This window comes from Atractosteus spatula, unplaced genomic scaffold (assembly GCF_055471065.1).
Source record: "Atractosteus spatula isolate fAtrSpa1 unplaced genomic scaffold, fAtrSpa1.hap1 Scaffold_149, whole genome shotgun sequence".
Taxonomy (NCBI): Eukaryota; Metazoa; Chordata; class Actinopteri; order Semionotiformes; family Lepisosteidae; genus Atractosteus; species Atractosteus spatula.
In genome coordinates, this window is record NW_028296707.1 from 18,015 (window position 1) to 39,808 (window position 21,794).

Sequence of the window (21,794 nt, forward strand, 5' to 3'; positions counted from 1 at the left end):
AAAGAAAAGGTGTATATACTAAGTTTTTTGGAGGGAAAACGGCCGGCTGTCGAAAGGGGCCCGCCTGCAAGGACGGGGACACACACACACACACACACACACACACACACACACACACACACACACACACAAGCCACGCCTGCCTCCCTGGAAAAAGGAGGAAAAAACTAAGTTTTTTGGAGGGAAAACGCACGGGAGCCGAAAAGGGGGCCGGCCTGCTTGCCGAGAGAGTCGAGGCGCGGGAAAGTGCACGGAGGGAGCACGGGAACGGGGAGGGGGAGAGAGAGAGACACAGAGACACACAGATGGACGAGAGACGAGACCGGAGAGGAAGGAGCTCCGGTCCACCTCGCTTGCTTGCTAGCTACGTCTGTCTTTTCACCGCTGAGAGAAGGTAGTGCACCGTTCCCGGAGGCGCTGCAATACCGGGCCGATGCGTGGAGAGGACGGAGCAAGCTCCTGATCCAGCTCCCTGTTCCAAAAATCCGTTTAATATGTGGTCCCCCGATGGGGGACGTATCAGATATTAAACTGATAAGAACAGATACTACACTTGATCTTAGCCAAAAGGCCGAGAAGCGATGCCCGACGCCGGCCTTGGGCGGGCGCGCGGGCGTCCGGCTGGCGCGCAGCGGCGCAGGCCGACGCCTCTGGAGCCCGGTCCGCACGCGGCTGCCGGCCGCCCGGACTCCGCTCTCCCCCTCTCTTGCCTGCCTGCTTGCTCGCCTGCCTGCCCGCCAGTCCCGGGCGGGGGCCCTGCTCTTTGATCTCCTGTCAACGGCCCGACAACGACCGCAGCCGCGGGGGGCGCCAGCCGGCCGGCCTCCTTAGCTTAGGCCCCTCCCACCAGCAGCAGCCGTGCCGAGTGAGCTGCAAGCGAAAGCGGACCGTCGGCACCTGCGGGCAGAGGCAAGGGGCAGCGCTCTCTCGGGAGGGACGGGGACACACACACACCTGCCTGCCTGCCGAAAAAAAGAAAGAAAAGGTGTATATACTAAGTTTTTTGGAGGGAAAACGGCCGGCTGTCGAAAGGGGCCCGCCTGCAAGGACGGGGACACACACACACACACACACACACACACACACACACACACACACACACACACAAGCCACGCCTGCCTCCCTGGAAAAAGGAGGAAAAAACTAAGTTTTTTGGAGGGAAAACGCACGGGAGCCGAAAAGGGGGCCGGCCTGCTTGCCGAGAGAGTCGAGGCGCGGGAAAGTGCACGGAGGGAGCACGGGAACGGGGAGGGGGAGAGAGAGAGACACAGAGACACACAGATGGACGAGAGACGAGACCGGAGAGGAAGGAGCTCCGGTCCACCTCGCTTGCTTGCTAGCTACGTCTGTCTTTTCACCGCTGAGAGAAGGTAGTGCACCGTTCCCGGAGGCGCTGCAATACCGGGCCGATGCGTGGAGAGGACGGAGCAAGCTCCTGATCCAGCTCCCTGTTCCAAAAATCCGTTTAATATGTGGTCCCCCGATGGGGGACGTATCAGATATTAAACTGATAAGAACAGATACTACACTTGATCTTAGCCAAAAGGCCGAGAAGCGATGCCCGACGCCGGCCTTGGGCGGGCGCGCGGGCGTCCGGCTGGCGCGCAGCGGCGCAGGCCGACGCCTCTGGAGCCCGGTCCGCACGCGGCTGCCGGCCGCCCGGACTCCGCTCTCCCCCTCTCTTGCCTGCCTGCTTGCTCGCCTGCCTGCCCGCCAGTCCCGGGCGGGGGCCCTGCTCTTTGATCTCCTGTCAACGGCCCGACAACGACCGCAGCCGCGGGGGGCGCCAGCCGGCCGGCCTCCTTAGCTTAGGCCCCTCCCACCAGCAGCAGCCGTGCCGAGTGAGCTGCAAGCGAAAGCGGACCGTCGGCACCTGCGGGCAGAGGCAAGGGGCAGCGCTCTCTCGGGAGGGACGGGGACACACACACACCTGCCTGCCTGCCGAAAAAAAGAAAGAAAAGGTGTATATACTAAGTTTTTTGGAGGGAAAACGGCCGGCTGTCGAAAGGGGCCCGCCTGCAAGGACGGGGACACACACACACACACACACACACACACACACACACACACACACACACACACAAGCCACGCCTGCCTCCCTGGAAAAAGGAGGAAAAAACTAAGTTTTTTGGAGGGAAAACGCACGGGAGCCGAAAAGGGGGCCGGCCTGCTTGCCGAGAGAGTCGAGGCGCGGGAAAGTGCACGGAGGGAGCACGGGAACGGGGAGGGGGAGAGAGAGAGACACAGAGACACACAGATGGACGAGAGACGAGACCGGAGAGGAAGGAGCTCCGGTCCACCTCGCTTGCTTGCTAGCTACGTCTGTCTTTTCACCGCTGAGAGAAGGTAGTGCACCGTTCCCGGAGGCGCTGCAATACCGGGCCGATGCGTGGAGAGGACGGAGCAAGCTCCTGATCCAGCTCCCTGTTCCAAAAATCCGTTTAATATGTGGTCCCCCGATGGGGGACGTATCAGATATTAAACTGATAAGAACAGATACTACACTTGATCTTAGCCAAAAGGCCGAGAAGCGATGCCCGACGCCGGCCTTGGGCGGGCGCGCGGGCGTCCGGCTGGCGCGCAGCGGCGCAGGCCGACGCCTCTGGAGCCCGGTCCGCACGCGGCTGCCGGCCGCCCGGACTCCGCTCTCCCCCTCTCTTGCCTGCCTGCTTGCTCGCCTGCCTGCCCGCCAGTCCCGGGCGGGGGCCCTGCTCTTTGATCTCCTGTCAACGGCCCGACAACGACCGCAGCCGCGGGGGGCGCCAGCCGGCCGGCCTCCTTAGCTTAGGCCCCTCCCACCAGCAGCAGCCGTGCCGAGTGAGCTGCAAGCGAAAGCGGACCGTCGGCACCTGCGGGCAGAGGCAAGGGGCAGCGCTCTCTCGGGAGGGACGGGGACACACACACACCTGCCTGCCTGCCGAAAAAAAGAAAGAAAAGGTGTATATACTAAGTTTTTTGGAGGGAAAACGGCCGGCTGTCGAAAGGGGCCCGCCTGCAAGGACGGGGACACACACACACACACACACACACACACACACACACACACACACACACACACAAGCCACGCCTGCCTCCCTGGAAAAAGGAGGAAAAAACTAAGTTTTTTGGAGGGAAAACGCACGGGAGCCGAAAAGGGGGCCGGCCTGCTTGCCGAGAGAGTCGAGGCGCGGGAAAGTGCACGGAGGGAGCACGGGAACGGGGAGGGGGAGAGAGAGAGACACAGAGACACACAGATGGACGAGAGACGAGACCGGAGAGGAAGGAGCTCCGGTCCACCTCGCTTGCTTGCTAGCTACGTCTGTCTTTTCACCGCTGAGAGAAGGTAGTGCACCGTTCCCGGAGGCGCTGCAATACCGGGCCGATGCGTGGAGAGGACGGAGCAAGCTCCTGATCCAGCTCCCTGTTCCAAAAATCCGTTTAATATGTGGTCCCCCGATGGGGGACGTATCAGATATTAAACTGATAAGAACAGATACTACACTTGATCTTAGCCAAAAGGCCGAGAAGCGATGCCCGACGCCGGCCTTGGGCGGGCGCGCGGGCGTCCGGCTGGCGCGCAGCGGCGCAGGCCGACGCCTCTGGAGCCCGGTCCGCACGCGGCTGCCGGCCGCCCGGACTCCGCTCTCCCCCTCTCTTGCCTGCCTGCTTGCTCGCCTGCCTGCCCGCCAGTCCCGGGCGGGGGCCCTGCTCTTTGATCTCCTGTCAACGGCCCGACAACGACCGCAGCCGCGGGGGGCGCCAGCCGGCCGGCCTCCTTAGCTTAGGCCCCTCCCACCAGCAGCAGCCGTGCCGAGTGAGCTGCAAGCGAAAGCGGACCGTCGGCACCTGCGGGCAGAGGCAAGGGGCAGCGCTCTCTCGGGAGGGACGGGGACACACACACACCTGCCTGCCTGCCGAAAAAAAGAAAGAAAAGGTGTATATACTAAGTTTTTTGGAGGGAAAACGGCCGGCTGTCGAAAGGGGCCCGCCTGCAAGGACGGGGACACACACACACACACACACACACACACACACACACACACACACACACACACAAGCCACGCCTGCCTCCCTGGAAAAAGGAGGAAAAAACTAAGTTTTTTGGAGGGAAAACGCACGGGAGCCGAAAAGGGGGCCGGCCTGCTTGCCGAGAGAGTCGAGGCGCGGGAAAGTGCACGGAGGGAGCACGGGAACGGGGAGGGGGAGAGAGAGAGACACAGAGACACACAGATGGACGAGAGACGAGACCGGAGAGGAAGGAGCTCCGGTCCACCTCGCTTGCTTGCTAGCTACGTCTGTCTTTTCACCGCTGAGAGAAGGTAGTGCACCGTTCCCGGAGGCGCTGCAATACCGGGCCGATGCGTGGAGAGGACGGAGCAAGCTCCTGATCCAGCTCCCTGTTCCAAAAATCCGTTTAATATGTGGTCCCCCGATGGGGGACGTATCAGATATTAAACTGATAAGAACAGATACTACACTTGATCTTAGCCAAAAGGCCGAGAAGCGATGCCCGACGCCGGCCTTGGGCGGGCGCGCGGGCGTCCGGCTGGCGCGCAGCGGCGCAGGCCGACGCCTCTGGAGCCCGGTCCGCACGCGGCTGCCGGCCGCCCGGACTCCGCTCTCCCCCTCTCTTGCCTGCCTGCTTGCTCGCCTGCCTGCCCGCCAGTCCCGGGCGGGGGCCCTGCTCTTTGATCTCCTGTCAACGGCCCGACAACGACCGCAGCCGCGGGGGGCGCCAGCCGGCCGGCCTCCTTAGCTTAGGCCCCTCCCACCAGCAGCAGCCGTGCCGAGTGAGCTGCAAGCGAAAGCGGACCGTCGGCACCTGCGGGCAGAGGCAAGGGGCAGCGCTCTCTCGGGAGGGACGGGGACACACACACACCTGCCTGCCTGCCGAAAAAAAGAAAGAAAAGGTGTATATACTAAGTTTTTTGGAGGGAAAACGGCCGGCTGTCGAAAGGGGCCCGCCTGCAAGGACGGGGACACACACACACACACACACACACACACACACACACACACACACACACACACAAGCCACGCCTGCCTCCCTGGAAAAAGGAGGAAAAAACTAAGTTTTTTGGAGGGAAAACGCACGGGAGCCGAAAAGGGGGCCGGCCTGCTTGCCGAGAGAGTCGAGGCGCGGGAAAGTGCACGGAGGGAGCACGGGAACGGGGAGGGGGAGAGAGAGAGACACAGAGACACACAGATGGACGAGAGACGAGACCGGAGAGGAAGGAGCTCCGGTCCACCTCGCTTGCTTGCTAGCTACGTCTGTCTTTTCACCGCTGAGAGAAGGTAGTGCACCGTTCCCGGAGGCGCTGCAATACCGGGCCGATGCGTGGAGAGGACGGAGCAAGCTCCTGATCCAGCTCCCTGTTCCAAAAATCCGTTTAATATGTGGTCCCCCGATGGGGGACGTATCAGATATTAAACTGATAAGAACAGATACTACACTTGATCTTAGCCAAAAGGCCGAGAAGCGATGCCCGACGCCGGCCTTGGGCGGGCGCGCGGGCGTCCGGCTGGCGCGCAGCGGCGCAGGCCGACGCCTCTGGAGCCCGGTCCGCACGCGGCTGCCGGCCGCCCGGACTCCGCTCTCCCCCTCTCTTGCCTGCCTGCTTGCTCGCCTGCCTGCCCGCCAGTCCCGGGCGGGGGCCCTGCTCTTTGATCTCCTGTCAACGGCCCGACAACGACCGCAGCCGCGGGGGGCGCCAGCCGGCCGGCCTCCTTAGCTTAGGCCCCTCCCACCAGCAGCAGCCGTGCCGAGTGAGCTGCAAGCGAAAGCGGACCGTCGGCACCTGCGGGCAGAGGCAAGGGGCAGCGCTCTCTCGGGAGGGACGGGGACACACACACACCTGCCTGCCTGCCGAAAAAAAGAAAGAAAAGGTGTATATACTAAGTTTTTTGGAGGGAAAACGGCCGGCTGTCGAAAGGGGCCCGCCTGCAAGGACGGGGACACACACACACACACACACACACACACACACACACACACACACACACACACACACAAGCCACGCCTGCCTCCCTGGAAAAAGGAGGAAAAAACTAAGTTTTTTGGAGGGAAAACGCACGGGAGCCGAAAAGGGGGCCGGCCTGCTTGCCGAGAGAGTCGAGGCGCGGGAAAGTGCACGGAGGGAGCACGGGAACGGGGAGGGGGAGAGAGAGAGACACAGAGACACACAGATGGACGAGAGACGAGACCGGAGAGGAAGGAGCTCCGGTCCACCTCGCTTGCTTGCTAGCTACGTCTGTCTTTTCACCGCTGAGAGAAGGTAGTGCACCGTTCCCGGAGGCGCTGCAATACCGGGCCGATGCGTGGAGAGGACGGAGCAAGCTCCTGATCCAGCTCCCTGTTCCAAAAATCCGTTTAATATGTGGTCCCCCGATGGGGGACGTATCAGATATTAAACTGATAAGAACAGATACTACACTTGATCTTAGCCAAAAGGCCGAGAAGCGATGCCCGACGCCGGCCTTGGGCGGGCGCGCGGGCGTCCGGCTGGCGCGCAGCGGCGCAGGCCGACGCCTCTGGAGCCCGGTCCGCACGCGGCTGCCGGCCGCCCGGACTCCGCTCTCCCCCTCTCTTGCCTGCCTGCTTGCTCGCCTGCCTGCCCGCCAGTCCCGGGCGGGGGCCCTGCTCTTTGATCTCCTGTCAACGGCCCGACAACGACCGCAGCCGCGGGGGGCGCCAGCCGGCCGGCCTCCTTAGCTTAGGCCCCTCCCACCAGCAGCAGCCGTGCCGAGTGAGCTGCAAGCGAAAGCGGACCGTCGGCACCTGCGGGCAGAGGCAAGGGGCAGCGCTCTCTCGGGAGGGACGGGGACACACACACACCTGCCTGCCTGCCGAAAAAAAGAAAGAAAAGGTGTATATACTAAGTTTTTTGGAGGGAAAACGGCCGGCTGTCGAAAGGGGCCCGCCTGCAAGGACGGGGACACACACACACACACACACACACACACACACACACACACACACACACACACACAAGCCACGCCTGCCTCCCTGGAAAAAGGAGGAAAAAACTAAGTTTTTTGGAGGGAAAACGCACGGGAGCCGAAAAGGGGGCCGGCCTGCTTGCCGAGAGAGTCGAGGCGCGGGAAAGTGCACGGAGGGAGCACGGGAACGGGGAGGGGGAGAGAGAGAGACACAGAGACACACAGATGGACGAGAGACGAGACCGGAGAGGAAGGAGCTCCGGTCCACCTCGCTTGCTTGCTAGCTACGTCTGTCTTTTCACCGCTGAGAGAAGGTAGTGCACCGTTCCCGGAGGCGCTGCAATACCGGGCCGATGCGTGGAGAGGACGGAGCAAGCTCCTGATCCAGCTCCCTGTTCCAAAAATCCGTTTAATATGTGGTCCCCCGATGGGGGACGTATCAGATATTAAACTGATAAGAACAGATTTTTTTTTTTTTTTTTTTTATTACAAAATACAAAAGTCCATACATCAAAACTCGTTATAACCAAAAACCCCAAATATCAAACCCAAATCTCAACTACACCAAACGTATATCAACCATTCATTAACATAACCCCACCCTGTATGCAAATCAATCCCTCCCCTAATCACAAATCATTCCCATACTCACAACACATAAAACCCACAAAGACCGTCGTTCACATCTTCAAACTTTTACATAAAGCTCCATACAACATCTTGCTAATCTGTTTACACTCCTCCCTCGTTTCCCCACCCATTCGAAACGCACCCGGAGTATCCCCTTCCTTCACCAATTCTATACAACACCCTGGAAACTTCCGTTCTACTTCTTGCACTGTAGCCAAGCATTTCTTCTGTTTGACCTTTATCCGTTTCTGCCAATCCTGGTTTAATTCAACCTGCTTCCACTCCTTACAAGTATTGTTCGCCTTCTCCGGTTGATGCCCCTCTGTACACCCTCTTCCACTTACTTGCCCACCATTGCTTCCTTTTTTCCCAGTACCCTCCACTACCACAGAACCTGTCTTCATACCTTTCTTCTCCCCCACGGCCCCTACGGACCCTAAGGGTGGAAAATTTTCTTCATTCAATTCAACTTCTGGCACCCTCGCTGCAGGTATTAAGTCCCACGGTATACCCGGTAACGGAACCTCGATGTGCCCTTCCTTCTCCCATTCTATTCTACATTGTTTCACACATTCCGCGTACTCCCTCTCCACATCGCTATCTGTAAGATCCCAGGTACGCATTCGATCTTCATTGGTGTTACTTTGTCTTCCTGTCGCACATACATCTACAGCTGCTCCTCTCGCCTCCTCTACTCTAGTCTCTGGTGCACTCCTCTCTGCTTGTTTATCACACATGCCAACCTCCCTCACCTCTCTGCCACTAGATACCGCCCCGTCCTCGCATTTTTCCATTTGTTTTCCCGCCTTCTCCCTCGGACGCCCCACACTTTCTCCAACATTCATACTTTCCACCACTTCCACTTTGGACAGCTCTACTTGCACACCATCCATCGGCGCCTCCACCTGTTCACCAACAACCCTTTCCGTACTCCCACCCATCCCCTCCTTATCTAAATCCATAACCACACTAACCCCCTGACTCCTGACCCTCTCATCCACCACACCTTCCTTATCTGTCTTCATCCCACCCTTTTCGCTCCCACTCGTGCATCCCACACAATCCCCTATCCTAACTACATTCTCCACTTCCTGCGTCACAACTTGTGCAACCCCCTTCACCTCCACCGCTAACTTACAATTGCCCCTCCCCACACTCTCATCCACACCCTCCTTATCTGGTACCTTAACAACACTGCCTCCTACTGTTTCATCCACACTTAGCCCTGCAGATCCCATTCCATCCCTCCTCATCTTATCCACTTCCTCCTCTTGCGCACTACTCAACTCCCCTTTCCCGTCAGCAACCCTTGTCTTTTCTTCTAACTTATCTTGCTCAGCCCTAACCGTCTTCCTCCCCACACAGCTTCTAAAAACATGACCTAGTTCCCCACATGAAAAACATCGGACCTCTTTCCTACAGGCCTTCAGTACATGCCCCCGTTCCTTACATCGACTACAAAACACCATAGTACATTTTGCAGCATAATGACCCAAAACCCCACATTTCCGACATGCGAGGGGCTGTCCTGGGTAAACCAGGTATCCCCTCTCCGACCCGATCTCAAAAAAGGCAGGGGGATGTAGCACCCCTCCCTCTTCTGTACCCCCAAACCGTAACCTCATCCAGTAAACCCGCCTGCCCGTCCAAACCCCCTCAGAATCCAATTCCCTCTCCCCCTTTCCCTGCAACAACACAAATTCATTCAAAAAAACCTCAATGTCCTCTTCTGAAACAAATGGATCAAAAACAAAAACAGTCATTTTCCGTAAACTTCCGGCAAACATAGGAGTCACACGGAAGAGGCTCAACGGAGCCTCTCCCTTTCTCTCCAAAATCTTCCTCCATAACTCAAAACAAAGCTCACTCGAAACCAAGGTTAACTCAAAAATCCCGCGATCACAATAGTCCTGCAAACATAGTATGTCCGGCAGTTTCACATCCAAAACCTTTTTCAAAACAAAAGTCTTGAACTTATCTCTGGTCCAAGTCCCGGGTTCCTCTCGGTCTCGCAAGGTGAAACGGATGGAGTCCTTCCGTTGCTCCTTCCTCGCCCAAGGATGTCCCGCCTCCATCTCCAACCACGGATCCGAAACGCACTTCCAGGTCCCAGGAACGCTCCGCCACCGTCTCCCGTTCACATCCACAGGCCAGCAATTCCACTCGTCGCCGCCGCCGTCTCGATCCTCCAAGCTCCAACCCAACGCTCCGCTGCTCCGGTCAATCCTTCTCCCGCTGCGTCACTCCTTCCAGCCTTTCCCGTCCTCCCGCCGCCTTCCCGACCCTCTGACTAAGACCTCGGAATTGCGGGCTTGCCGGCTTAAACCTTGATCTTAGCCAAAAGGCCGAGAAGCGATGCCCGACGCCGGCCTTGGGCGGGCGCGCGGGCGTCCGGCTGGCGCGCAGCGGCGCAGGCCGACGCCTCTGGAGCCCGGTCCGCACGCGGCTGCCGGCCGCCCGGACTCCGCTCTCCCCCTCTCTTGCCTGCCTGCTTGCTCGCCTGCCTGCCCGCCAGTCCCGGGCGGGGGCCCTGCTCTTTGATCTCCTGTCAACGGCCCGACAACGACCGCAGCCGCGGGGGGCGCCAGCCGGCCGGCCTCCTTAGCTTAGGCCCCTCCCACCAGCAGCAGCCGTGCCGAGTGAGCTGCAAGCGAAAGCGGACCGTCGGCACCTGCGGGCAGAGGCAAGGGGCAGCGCTCTCTCGGGAGGGACGGGGACACACACACACCTGCCTGCCTGCCGAAAAAAAGAAAGAAAAGGTGTATATACTAAGTTTTTTGGAGGGAAAACGGCCGGCTGTCGAAAGGGGCCCGCCTGCAAGGACGGGGACACACACACACACACACACACACACACACACACACACACACACACACACACACAAGCCACGCCTGCCTCCCTGGAAAAAGGAGGAAAAAACTAAGTTTTTTGGAGGGAAAACGCACGGGAGCCGAAAAGGGGGCCGGCCTGCTTGCCGAGAGAGTCGAGGCGCGGGAAAGTGCACGGAGGGAGCACGGGAACGGGGAGGGGGAGAGAGAGAGACACAGAGACACACAGATGGACGAGAGACGAGACCGGAGAGGAAGGAGCTCCGGTCCACCTCGCTTGCTTGCTAGCTACGTCTGTCTTTTCACCGCTGAGAGAAGGTAGTGCACCGTTCCCGGAGGCGCTGCAATACCGGGCCGATGCGTGGAGAGGACGGAGCAAGCTCCTGATCCAGCTCCCTGTTCCAAAAATCCGTTTAATATGTGGTCCCCCGATGGGGGACGTATCAGATATTAAACTGATAAGAACAGATACTACACTTGATCTTAGCCAAAAGGCCGAGAAGCGATGCCCGACGCCGGCCTTGGGCGGGCGCGCGGGCGTCCGGCTGGCGCGCAGCGGCGCAGGCCGACGCCTCTGGAGCCCGGTCCGCACGCGGCTGCCGGCCGCCCGGACTCCGCTCTCCCCCTCTCTTGCCTGCCTGCTTGCTCGCCTGCCTGCCCGCCAGTCCCGGGCGGGGGCCCTGCTCTTTGATCTCCTGTCAACGGCCCGACAACGACCGCAGCCGCGGGGGGCGCCAGCCGGCCGGCCTCCTTAGCTTAGGCCCCTCCCACCAGCAGCAGCCGTGCCGAGTGAGCTGCAAGCGAAAGCGGACCGTCGGCACCTGCGGGCAGAGGCAAGGGGCAGCGCTCTCTCGGGAGGGACGGGGACACACACACACCTGCCTGCCTGCCGAAAAAAAGAAAGAAAAGGTGTATATACTAAGTTTTTTGGAGGGAAAACGGCCGGCTGTCGAAAGGGGCCCGCCTGCAAGGACGGGGCACACACACACACACACACACACACACACACACACACACACACACACACACACAAGCCACGCCTGCCTCCCTGGAAAAAGGAGGAAAAAACTAAGTTTTTTGGAGGGAAAACGCACGGGAGCCGAAAAGGGGGCCGGCCTGCTTGCCGAGAGAGTCGAGGCGCGGGAAAGTGCACGGAGGGAGCACGGGAACGGGGAGGGGGAGAGAGAGAGACACAGAGACACACAGATGGACGAGAGACGAGACCGGAGAGGAAGGAGCTCCGGTCCACCTCGCTTGCTTGCTAGCTACGTCTGTCTTTTCACCGCTGAGAGAAGGTAGTGCACCGTTCCCGGAGGCGCTGCAATACCGGGCCGATGCGTGGAGAGGACGGAGCAAGCTCCTGATCCAGCTCCCTGTTCCAAAAATCCGTTTAATATGTGGTCCCCCGATGGGGGACGTATCAGATATTAAACTGATAAGAACAGATACTACACTTGATCTTAGCCAAAAGGCCGAGAAGCGATGCCCGACGCCGGCCTTGGGCGGGCGCGCGGGCGTCCGGCTGGCGCGCAGCGGCGCAGGCCGACGCCTCTGGAGCCCGGTCCGCACGCGGCTGCCGGCCGCCCGGACTCCGCTCTCCCCCTCTCTTGCCTGCCTGCTTGCTCGCCTGCCTGCCCGCCAGTCCCGGGCGGGGGCCCTGCTCTTTGATCTCCTGTCAACGGCCCGACAACGACCGCAGCCGCGGGGGGCGCCAGCCGGCCGGCCTCCTTAGCTTAGGCCCCTCCCACCAGCAGCAGCCGTGCCGAGTGAGCTGCAAGCGAAAGCGGACCGTCGGCACCTGCGGGCAGAGGCAAGGGGCAGCGCTCTCTCGGGAGGGACGGGGACACACACACACCTGCCTGCCTGCCGAAAAAAAGAAAGAAAAGGTGTATATACTAAGTTTTTTGGAGGGAAAACGGCCGGCTGTCGAAAGGGGCCCGCCTGCAAGGACGGGGACACACACACACACACACACACACACACACACACACACACACACACACACACAAGCCACGCCTGCCTCCCTGGAAAAAGGAGGAAAAAACTAAGTTTTTTGGAGGGAAAACGCACGGGAGCCGAAAAGGGGGCCGGCCTGCTTGCCGAGAGAGTCGAGGCGCGGGAAAGTGCACGGAGGGAGCACGGGAACGGGGAGGGGGAGAGAGAGAGACACAGAGACACACAGATGGACGAGAGACGAGACCGGAGAGGAAGGAGCTCCGGTCCACCTCGCTTGCTTGCTAGCTACGTCTGTCTTTTCACCGCTGAGAGAAGGTAGTGCACCGTTTCCCGGAGGCGCTGCAATACCGGGCCGATGCGTGGAGAGGACGGAGCAAGCTCCTGATCCAGCTCCCTGTTCCAAAAATCCGTTTAATATGTGGTCCCCCGATGGGGGACGTATCAGATATTAAACTGATAAGAACAGATACTACACTTGATCTTAGCCAAAAGGCCGAGAAGCGATGCCCGACGCCGGCCTTGGGCGGGCGCGCGGGCGTCCGGCTGGCGCGCAGCGGCGCAGGCCGACGCCTCTGGAGCCCGGTCCGCACGCGGCTGCCGGCCGCCCGGACTCCGCTCTCCCCCTCTCTTGCCTGCCTGCTTGCTCGCCTGCCTGCCCGCCAGTCCCGGGCGGGGGCCCTGCTCTTTGATCTCCTGTCAACGGCCCGACAACGACCGCAGCCGCGGGGGGCGCCAGCCGGCCGGCCTCCTTAGCTTAGGCCCCTCCCACCAGCAGCAGCCGTGCCGAGTGAGCTGCAAGCGAAAGCGGACCGTCGGCACCTGCGGGCAGAGGCAAGGGGCAGCGCTCTCTCGGGAGGGACGGGGACACACACACACCTGCCTGCCTGCCGAAAAAAAGAAAGAAAAGGTGTATATACTAAGTTTTTTGGAGGGAAAACGGCCGGCTGTCGAAAGGGGCCCGCCTGCAAGGACGGGGACACACACACACACACACACACACACACACACACACACACACACACACACACACAAGCCACGCCTGCCTCCCTGGAAAAAGGAGGAAAAAACTAAGTTTTTTGGAGGGAAAACGCACGGGAGCCGAAAAGGGGGCCGGCCTGCTTGCCGAGAGAGTCGAGGCGCGGGAAAGTGCACGGAGGGAGCACGGGAACGGGGAGGGGGAGAGAGAGAGACACAGAGACACACAGATGGACGAGAGACGAGACCGGAGAGGAAGGAGCTCCGGTCCACCTCGCTTGCTTGCTAGCTACGTCTGTCTTTTCACCGCTGAGAGAAGGTAGTGCACCGTTCCCGGAGGCGCTGCAATACCGGGCCGATGCGTGGAGAGGACGGAGCAAGCTCCTGATCCAGCTCCCTGTTCCAAAAATCCGTTTAATATGTGGTCCCCCGATGGGGGACGTATCAGATATTAAACTGATAAGAACAGATACTACACTTGATCTTAGCCAAAAGGCCGAGAAGCGATGCCCGACGCCGGCCTTGGGCGGGCGCGCGGGCGTCCGGCTGGCGCGCAGCGGCGCAGGCCGACGCCTCTGGAGCCCGGTCCGCACGCGGCGGCCGCCCGGACTCCGCTCTCCCCCTCTCTTGCCTGCCTGCTTGCTCGCCTGCCTGCCCGCCAGTCCCGGGCGGGGGCCCTGCTCTTTGATCTCCTGTCAACGGCCCGACAACGACCGCAGCCGCGGGGGGCGCCAGCCGGCCGGCCTCCTTAGCTTAGGCCCCTCCCACCAGCAGCAGCCGTGCCGAGTGAGCTGCAAGCGAAAGCGGACCGTCGGCACCTGCGGGCAGAGGCAAGGGGCAGCGCTCTCTCGGGAGGGACGGGGACACACACACACCTGCCTGCCTGCCGAAAAAAAGAAAGAAAAGGTGTATATACTAAGTTTTTTGGAGGGAAAACGGCCGGCTGTCGAAAGGGGCCCGCCTGCAAGGACGGGGACACACACACACACACACACACACACACACACACACACACACACACACACACAAGCCACGCCTGCCTCCCTGGAAAAAGGAGGAAAAAACTAAGTTTTTTGGAGGGAAAACGCACGGGAGCCGAAAAGGGGGCCGGCCTGCTTGCCGAGAGAGTCGAGGCGCGGGAAAGTGCACGGAGGGAGCACGGGAACGGGGAGGGGGAGAGAGAGAGACACAGAGACACACAGATGGACGAGAGACGAGACCGGAGAGGAAGGAGCTCCGGTCCACCTCGCTTGCTTGCTAGCTACGTCTGTCTTTTCACCGCTGAGAGAAGGTAGTGCACCGTTCCCGGAGGCGCTGCAATACCGGGCCGATGCGTGGAGAGGACGGAGCAAGCTCCTGATCCAGCTCCCTGTTCCAAAAATCCGTTTAATATGTGGTCCCCCGATGGGGGACGTATCAGATATTAAACTGATAAGAACAGATACTACACTTGATCTTAGCCAAAAGGCCGAGAAGCGATGCCCGACGCCGGCCTTGGGCGGGCGCGCGGGCGTCCGGCTGGCGCGCAGCGGCGCAGGCCGACGCCTCTGGAGCCCGGTCCGCACGCGGCTGCCGGCCGCCCGGACTCCGCTCTCCCCCTCTCTTGCCTGCCTGCTTGCTCGCCTGCCTGCCCGCCAGTCCCGGGCGGGGGCCCTGCTCTTTGATCTCCTGTCAACGGCCCGACAACGACCGCAGCCGCGGGGGGCGCCAGCCGGCCGGCCTCCTTAGCTTAGGCCCCTCCCACCAGCAGCAGCCGTGCCGAGTGAGCTGCAAGCGAAAGCGGACCGTCGGCACCTGCGGGCAGAGGCAAGGGGCAGCGCTCTCTCGGGAGGGACGGGGACACACACACACCTGCCTGCCTGCCGAAAAAAAGAAAGAAAAGGTGTATATACTAAGTTTTTTGGAGGGAAAACGGCCGGCTGTCGAAAGGGGCCCGCCTGCAAGGACGGGGACACACACACACACACACACACACACACACACACACACACACACACACACACGCCACGCCTGCCTCCCTGGAAAAAGGAGGAAAAAACTAAGTTTTTTGGAGGGAAAACGCACGGGAGCCGAAAAGGGGGCCGGCCTGCTTGCCGAGAGAGTCGAGGCGCGGGAAAGTGCACGGAGGGAGCACGGGAACGGGGAGGGGGAGAGAGAGAGACACAGAGACACACAGATGGACGAGAGACGAGACCGGAGAGGAAGGAGCTCCGGTCCACCTCGCTTGCTTGCTAGCTACGTCTGTCTTTTCACCGCTGAGAGAAGGTAGTGCACCGTTCCCGGAGGCGCTGCAATACCGGGCCGATGCGTGGAGAGGACGGAGCAAGCTCCTGATCCAGCTCCCTGTTCCAAAAATCCGTTTAATATGTGGTCCCCCGATGGGGGACGTATCAGATATTAAACTGATAAGAACAGATACTACACTTGATCTTAGCCAAAAGGCCGAGAAGCGATGCCCGACGCCGGCCTTGGGCGGGCGCGCGGGCGTCCGGCTGGCGCGCAGCGGCGCAGGCCGACGCCTCTGGAGCCCGGTCCGCACGCGGCTGCCGGCCGCCCGGACTCCGCTCTCCCCCTCTCTTGCCTGCCTGCTTGCTCGCCTGCCTGCCCGCCAGTCCCGGGCGGGGGCCCTGCTCTTTGATCTCCTGTCAACGGCCCGACAACGACCGCAGCCGCGGGGGGCGCCAGCCGGCCGGCCTCCTTAGCTTAGGCCCCTCCCACCAGCAGCAGCCGTGCCGAGTGAGCTGCAAGCGAAAGCGGACCGTCGGCACCTGCGGGCAGAGGCAAGGGGCAGCGCTCTCTCGGGAGGGACGGGGACACACACACACCTGCCTGCCTGCCGAAAAAAAGAAAGAAAAGGTGTATATACTAAGTTTTTTGGAGGGAAAACGGCCGGCTGTCGAAAGGGGCCCGCCTGCAAGGACGGGGACACACACACACACACACACACACACACACACACACACACACACACACACACAAGCCACGCCTGCCTCCCTGGAAAAAGGAGGAAAAAACTAAGTTTTTTGGAGGGAAAACGCACGGGAGCCGAAAAGGGGGCCGGCCTGCTTGCCGAGAGAGTCGAGGCGCGGGAAAGTGCACGGAGGGAGCACGGGAACGGGGAGGGGGAGAGAGAGAGACACAGAGACACACAGATGGACGAGAGACGAGACCGGAGAGGAAGGAGCTCCGGTCCACCTCGCTTGCTTGCTAGCTACGTCTGTCTTTTCACCGCTGAGAGAAGGTAGTGCACCGTTCCCGGAGGCGCTGCAATACCGGGCCGATGCGTGGAGAGGACGGAGCAAGCTCCTGATCCAGCTCCCTGTTCCAAAAATCCGTTTAATATGTGGTCCCCCGATGGGGGACGTATCAGATATTAAACTGATAAGAACAGATACTACACTTGATCTTAGCCAAAAGGCCGAGAAGCGATGCCCGACGCCGGCCTTGGGCGGGCGCGCGGGCGTCCGGCTGGCGCGCAGCGGCGCAGGCCGACGCCTCTGGAGCCCGGTCCGCACGCGGCTGCCGGCCGCCCGGACTCCGCTCTCCCCCTCTCTTGCCTGCCTGCTTGCTCGCCTGCCTGCCCGCCAGTCCCGGGCGGGGGCCCTGCTCTTTGATCTCCTGTCAACGGCCCGACAACGACCGCAGCCGCGGGGGGCGCCAGCCGGCCGGCCTCCTTAGCTTAGGCCCCTCCCACCAGCAGCAGCCGTGCCGAGTGAGCTGCAAGCGAAAGCGGACCGTCGGCACCTGCGGGCAGAGGCAAGGGGCAGCGCTCTCTCGGGAGGGACGGGGACACACACACACCTGCCTGCCTGCCGAAAAAAAGAAAGAAAAGGTGTATATACTAAGTTTTTTGGAGGGAAAACGGCCGGCTGTCGAAAGGGGCCCGCCTGCAAGGACGGGGACACACACACACACACACACACACACACACACACACACACACACACACACACAAGCCACGCCTGCCTCCCTGGAAAAAGGAGGAAAAAACTAAGTTTTTTGGAGGGAAAACGCACGGGAGCCGAAAAGGGGGCCGGCCTGCTTGCCGAGAGAGTCGAGGCGCGGGAAAGTGCACGGAGGGAGCACGGGAACGGGGAGGGGGAGAGAGAGAGACACAGAGACACACAGATGGACGAGAGACGAGACCGGAGAGGAAGGAGCTCCGGTCCACCTCGCTTGCTTGCTAGCTACGTCTGTCTTTTCACCGCTGAGAGAAGGTAGTGCACCGTTCCCGGAGGCGCTGCAATACCGGGCCGATGCGTGGAGAGGACGGAGCAAGCTCCTGATCCAGCTCCCTGTTCCAAAAATCCGTTTAATATGTGGTCCCCCGATGGGGGACGTATCAGATATTAAACTGATAAGAACAGATACTACACTTGATCTTAGCCAAAAGGCCGAGAAGCGATGCCCGACGCCGGCCTTGGGCGGGCGCGCGGGCGTCCGGCTGGCGCGCAGCGGCGCAGGCCGACGCCTCTGGAGCCCGGTCCGCACGCGGCTGCCGGCCGCCCGGACTCCGCTCTCCCCCTCTCTTGCCTGCCTGCTTGCTCGCCTGCCTGCCCGCCAGTCCCGGGCGGGGGCCCTGCTCTTTGATCTCCTGTCAACGGCCCGACAACGACCGCAGCCGCGGGGGGCGCCAGCCGGCCGGCCTCCTTAGCTTAGGCCCCTCCCACCAGCAGCAGCCGTGCCGAGTGAGCTGCAAGCGAAAGCGGACCGTCGGCACCTGCGGGCAGAGGCAAGGGGCAGCGCTCTCTCGGGAGGGACGGGGACACACACACACCTGCCTGCCTGCCGAAAAAAAGAAAGAAAAGGTGTATATACTAAGTTTTTTGGAGGGAAAACGGCCGGCTGTCGAAAGGGGCCCGCCTGCAAGGACGGGGACACACACACACACACACACACACACACACACACACACACACACACACACACAAGCCACGCCTGCCTCCCTGGAAAAAGGAGGAAAAAACTAAGTTTTTTGGAGGGAAAACGCACGGGAGCCGAAAAGGGGGCCGGCCTGCTTGCCGAGAGAGTCGAGGCGCGGGAAAGTGCACGGAGGGAGCACGGGAACGGGGAGGGGGAGAGAGAGAGACACAGAGACACACAGATGGACGAGAGACGAGACCGGAGAGGAAGGAGCTCCGGTCCACCTCGCTTGCTTGCTAGCTACGTCTGTCTTTTCACCGCTGAGAGAAGGTAGTGCACCGTTCCCGGAGGCGCTGCAATACCGGGCCGATGCGTGGAGAGGACGGAGCAAGCTCCTGATCCAGCTCCCTGTTCCAAAAATCCGTTTAATATGTGGTCCCCCGATGGGGGACGTATCAGATATTAAACTGATAAGAACAGATACTACACTTGATCTTAGCCAAAAGGCCGAGAAGCGATGCCCGACGCCGGCCTTGGGCGGGCGCGCGGGCGTCCGGCTGGCGCGCAGCGGCGCAGGCCGACGCCTCTGGAGCCCGGTCCGCACGCGGCTGCCGGCCGCCCGGACTCCGCTCTCCCCCTCTCTTGCCTGCCTGCTTGCTCGCCTGCCTGCCCGCCAGTCCCGGGCGGGGGCCCTGCTCTTTGATCTCCTGTCAACGGCCCGACAACGACCGCAGCCGCGGGGGGCGCCAGCCGGCCGGCCTCCTTAGCTTAGGCCCCTCCCACCAGCAGCAGCCGTGCCGAGTGAGCTGCAAGCGAAAGCGGACCGTCGGCACCTGCGGGCAGAGGCAAGGGGCAGCGCTCTCTCGGGAGGGACGGGGACACACACACACCTGCCTGCCTGCCGAAAAAAAGAAAGAAAAGGTGTATATACTAAGTTTTTTGGAGGGAAAACGGCCGGCTGTCGAAAGGGGCCCGCCTGCAAGGACGGGGCACACACACACACACACACACACACACACACACACACACACACACACACACAAGCCACGCCTGCCTCCCTGGAAAAAGGAGGAAAAAACTAAGTTTTTTGGAGGGAAAACGCACGGGAGCCGAAAAGGGGGCCGGCCTGCTTGCCGAGAGAGTCGAGGCGCGGGAAAGTGCACGGAGGGAGCACGGGAAACGGGGAGGGGGAGAGAGAGAGACACAGAGACACACAGATGGACGAGAGACGAGACCGGAGAGGAAGGAGCTCCGGTCCACCTCGCTTGCTTGCTAGCTACGTCTGTCTTTTCACCGCTGAGAGAAGGTAGTGCACCGTTCCCGGAGGCGCTGCAATACCGGGCCGATGCGTGGAGAGGACGGAGCAAGCTCCTGATCCAGCTCCCTGTTCCAAAAATCCGTTTAATATGTGGTCCCCCGATGGGGGACGTATCAGATATTAAACTGATAAGAACAGATACTACACTTGATCTTAGCCAAAAGGCCGAGAAGCGATGCCCGACGCCGGCCTTGGGCGGGCGCGCGGGCGTCCGGCTGGCGCGCAGCGGCGCAGGCCGACGCCTCTGGAGCCCGGTCCGCACGCGGCTGCCGGCCGCCCGGACTCCGCTCTCCCCCTCTCTTGCCTGCCTGCTTGCTCGCCTGCCTGCCCGCCAGTCCCGGGCGGGGGCCCTGCTCTTTGATCTCCTGTCAACGGCCCGACAACGACCGCAGCCGCGGGGGGCGCCAGCCGGCCGGCCTCCTTAGCTTAGGCCCCTCCCACCAGCAGCAGCCGTGCCGAGTGAGCTGCAAGCGAAAGCGGACCGTCGGCACCTGCGGGCAGAGGCAAGGGGCAGCGCTCTCTCGGGAGGGACGGGGACACACACACACCTGCCTGCCTGCCGAAAAAAAGAAAGAAAAGGTGTATATACTAAGTTTTTTGGAGGGAAAACGGCCGGCTGTCGAAAGGGGCCCGCCTGCAAGGACGGGGACACACACACACACACACACACACACACACACACACACACACACACACACACAAGCCACGCCTGCCTCCCTGGAAAAAGGAGGAAAAAACTAAGTTTTTTGGAGGGAAAACGCACGGGAGCCGAAAAGGGGGCCGGCCTGCTTGCCGAGAGAGTCGAGGCGCGGGAAAGTGCACGGAGGGAGCACGGGAACGGGGAGGGGGAGAGAGAGAGACACAGAGACACACAGATGGACGAGAGACGAGACCGGAGAGGAAGGAGCTCCGGTCCACCTCGCTTGCTTGCTAGCTACGTCTGTCTTTTCACCGCTGAGAGAAGGTAGTGCACCGTTCCCGGAGGCGCTGCAATACCGGGCCGATGCGTGGAGAGGACGGAGCAAGCTCCTGATCCAGCTCCCTGTTCCAAAAATCCGTTTAATATGTGGTCCCCCGATGGGGGACGTATCAGATATTAAACTGATAAGAACAGATACTACACTTGATCTTAGCCAAAAGGCCGAGAAGCGATGCCCGACGCCGGCCTTGGGCGGGCGCGCGGGCGTCCGGCTGGCGCGCAGCGGCGCAGGCCGACGCCTCTGGAGCCCGGTCCGCACGCGGCTGCCGGCCGCCCGGACTCCGCTCTCCCCCTCTCTTGCCTGCCTGCTTGCTCGCCTGCCTGCCCGCCAGTCCCGGGCGGGGGCCCTGCTCTTTGATCTCCTGTCAACGGCCCGACAACGACCGCAGCCGCGGGGGGCGCCAGCCGGCCGGCCTCCTTAGCTTAGGCCCCTCCCACCAGCAGCAGCCGTGCCGAGTGAGCTGCAAGCGAAAGCGGACCGTCGGCACCTGCGGGCAGAGGCAAGGGGCAGCGCTCTCTCGGGAGGGACGGGGACACACACACACCTGCCTGCCTGCCGAAAAAAAGAAAGAAAAGGTGTATATACTAAGTTTTTTGGAGGGAAAACGGCCGGCTGTCGAAAGGGGCCCGCCTGCAAGGACGGGGACACACACACACACACACACACACACACACACACACACACACACACACACACAAGCCACGCCTGCCTCCCTGGAAAAAGGAGGAAAAAACTAAGTTTTTTGGAGGGAAAACGCACGGGAGCCGAAAAGGGGGCCGGCCTGCTTGCCGAGAGAGTCGAGGCGCGGGAAAGTGCACGGAGGGAGCACGGGAACGGGGAGGGGGAGAGAGAGAGACACAGAGACACACAGATGGACGAGAGACGAGACCGGAGAGGAAGGAGCTCCGGTCCACCTCGCTTGCTTGCTAGCTACGTCTGTCTTTTCACCGCTGAGAGAAGGTAGTGCACCGTTCCCGGAGGCGCTGCAATACCGGGCCGATGCGTGGAGAGGACGGAGCAAGCTCCTGATCCAGCTCCCTGTTCCAAAAATCCGTTTAATATGTGGTCCCCCGATGGGGGACGTATCAGATATTAAACTGATAAGAACAGATACTACACTTGATCTTAGCCAAAAGGCCGAGAAGCGATGCCCGACGCCGGCCTTGGGCGGGCGCGCGGGCGTCCGGCTGGCGCGCAGCGGCGCAGGCCGACGCCTCTGGAGCCCGGTCCGCACGCGGCTGCCGGCCGCCCGGACTCCGCTCTCCCCCTCTCTTGCCTGCCTGCTTGCTCGCCTGCCTGCCCGCCAGTCCCGGGCGGGGGCCCTGC

At 61.2% G+C, this 21,794-nt stretch overlaps 20 non-coding genes across 20 annotated transcripts; all 20 read right to left on the reverse strand.

Annotated features, from left to right (window-relative positions):
- Window positions 1-392: 392 nt before the first annotated feature.
- LOC148809245 (U2 spliceosomal RNA) lies at window positions 393-583 on the reverse strand. The gene has a single exon (XR_016087594.1). It is a non-coding gene; the product is annotated as a U2 spliceosomal RNA (small nuclear RNA).
- Window positions 584-1,368: 785 nt separating this feature from the next.
- LOC148809246 (U2 spliceosomal RNA) lies at window positions 1,369-1,559 on the reverse strand. Its single transcript, XR_016087595.1, has one exon. It is a non-coding gene; the product is annotated as a U2 spliceosomal RNA (small nuclear RNA).
- Window positions 1,560-2,344: 785 nt separating this feature from the next.
- Window positions 2,345-2,535, reverse strand: LOC148809247 (U2 spliceosomal RNA). The gene has a single exon (XR_016087596.1). It is a non-coding gene; the product is annotated as a U2 spliceosomal RNA (small nuclear RNA).
- Window positions 2,536-3,320: 785 nt separating this feature from the next.
- LOC148809248 (U2 spliceosomal RNA) lies at window positions 3,321-3,511 on the reverse strand. Its single transcript, XR_016087597.1, has one exon. It is a non-coding gene; the product is annotated as a U2 spliceosomal RNA (small nuclear RNA).
- Window positions 3,512-4,296: 785 nt separating this feature from the next.
- Window positions 4,297-4,487, reverse strand: LOC148809249 (U2 spliceosomal RNA). The gene has a single exon (XR_016087598.1). It is a non-coding gene; the product is annotated as a U2 spliceosomal RNA (small nuclear RNA).
- Window positions 4,488-5,272: 785 nt separating this feature from the next.
- Window positions 5,273-5,463, reverse strand: LOC148809250 (U2 spliceosomal RNA). Its single transcript, XR_016087599.1, has one exon. It is a non-coding gene; the product is annotated as a U2 spliceosomal RNA (small nuclear RNA).
- A 789-nt stretch (window positions 5,464-6,252) lies between these two features.
- On the reverse strand, window positions 6,253-6,443 carry LOC148809251 (U2 spliceosomal RNA). The gene has a single exon (XR_016087600.1). It is a non-coding gene; the product is annotated as a U2 spliceosomal RNA (small nuclear RNA).
- Window positions 6,444-7,230: 787 nt separating this feature from the next.
- LOC148809252 (U2 spliceosomal RNA) lies at window positions 7,231-7,424 on the reverse strand. Its single transcript, XR_016087582.1, has one exon. It is a non-coding gene; the product is annotated as a U2 spliceosomal RNA (small nuclear RNA).
- A 3,268-nt stretch (window positions 7,425-10,692) lies between these two features.
- Window positions 10,693-10,883, reverse strand: LOC148809253 (U2 spliceosomal RNA). Its single transcript, XR_016087602.1, has one exon. It is a non-coding gene; the product is annotated as a U2 spliceosomal RNA (small nuclear RNA).
- A 786-nt stretch (window positions 10,884-11,669) lies between these two features.
- Window positions 11,670-11,860, reverse strand: LOC148809254 (U2 spliceosomal RNA). Its single transcript, XR_016087603.1, has one exon. It is a non-coding gene; the product is annotated as a U2 spliceosomal RNA (small nuclear RNA).
- Window positions 11,861-12,645: 785 nt separating this feature from the next.
- LOC148809255 (U2 spliceosomal RNA) lies at window positions 12,646-12,837 on the reverse strand. The gene has a single exon (XR_016087579.1). It is a non-coding gene; the product is annotated as a U2 spliceosomal RNA (small nuclear RNA).
- Window positions 12,838-13,624: 787 nt separating this feature from the next.
- LOC148809256 (U2 spliceosomal RNA) lies at window positions 13,625-13,815 on the reverse strand. Its single transcript, XR_016087604.1, has one exon. It is a non-coding gene; the product is annotated as a U2 spliceosomal RNA (small nuclear RNA).
- Window positions 13,816-14,596: 781 nt separating this feature from the next.
- Window positions 14,597-14,787, reverse strand: LOC148809257 (U2 spliceosomal RNA). Its single transcript, XR_016087605.1, has one exon. It is a non-coding gene; the product is annotated as a U2 spliceosomal RNA (small nuclear RNA).
- Window positions 14,788-15,570: 783 nt separating this feature from the next.
- Window positions 15,571-15,761, reverse strand: LOC148809258 (U2 spliceosomal RNA). Its single transcript, XR_016087606.1, has one exon. It is a non-coding gene; the product is annotated as a U2 spliceosomal RNA (small nuclear RNA).
- Window positions 15,762-16,546: 785 nt separating this feature from the next.
- On the reverse strand, window positions 16,547-16,737 carry LOC148809259 (U2 spliceosomal RNA). The gene has a single exon (XR_016087607.1). It is a non-coding gene; the product is annotated as a U2 spliceosomal RNA (small nuclear RNA).
- A 785-nt stretch (window positions 16,738-17,522) lies between these two features.
- LOC148809260 (U2 spliceosomal RNA) lies at window positions 17,523-17,713 on the reverse strand. Its single transcript, XR_016087608.1, has one exon. It is a non-coding gene; the product is annotated as a U2 spliceosomal RNA (small nuclear RNA).
- Window positions 17,714-18,498: 785 nt separating this feature from the next.
- LOC148809261 (U2 spliceosomal RNA) lies at window positions 18,499-18,689 on the reverse strand. Its single transcript, XR_016087609.1, has one exon. It is a non-coding gene; the product is annotated as a U2 spliceosomal RNA (small nuclear RNA).
- A 785-nt stretch (window positions 18,690-19,474) lies between these two features.
- On the reverse strand, window positions 19,475-19,665 carry LOC148809262 (U2 spliceosomal RNA). The gene has a single exon (XR_016087610.1). It is a non-coding gene; the product is annotated as a U2 spliceosomal RNA (small nuclear RNA).
- Window positions 19,666-20,450: 785 nt separating this feature from the next.
- On the reverse strand, window positions 20,451-20,641 carry LOC148809263 (U2 spliceosomal RNA). The gene has a single exon (XR_016087611.1). It is a non-coding gene; the product is annotated as a U2 spliceosomal RNA (small nuclear RNA).
- A 785-nt stretch (window positions 20,642-21,426) lies between these two features.
- On the reverse strand, window positions 21,427-21,617 carry LOC148809264 (U2 spliceosomal RNA). Its single transcript, XR_016087613.1, has one exon. It is a non-coding gene; the product is annotated as a U2 spliceosomal RNA (small nuclear RNA).
- Between the last annotated feature and the right edge of the window lie 177 nt (window positions 21,618-21,794).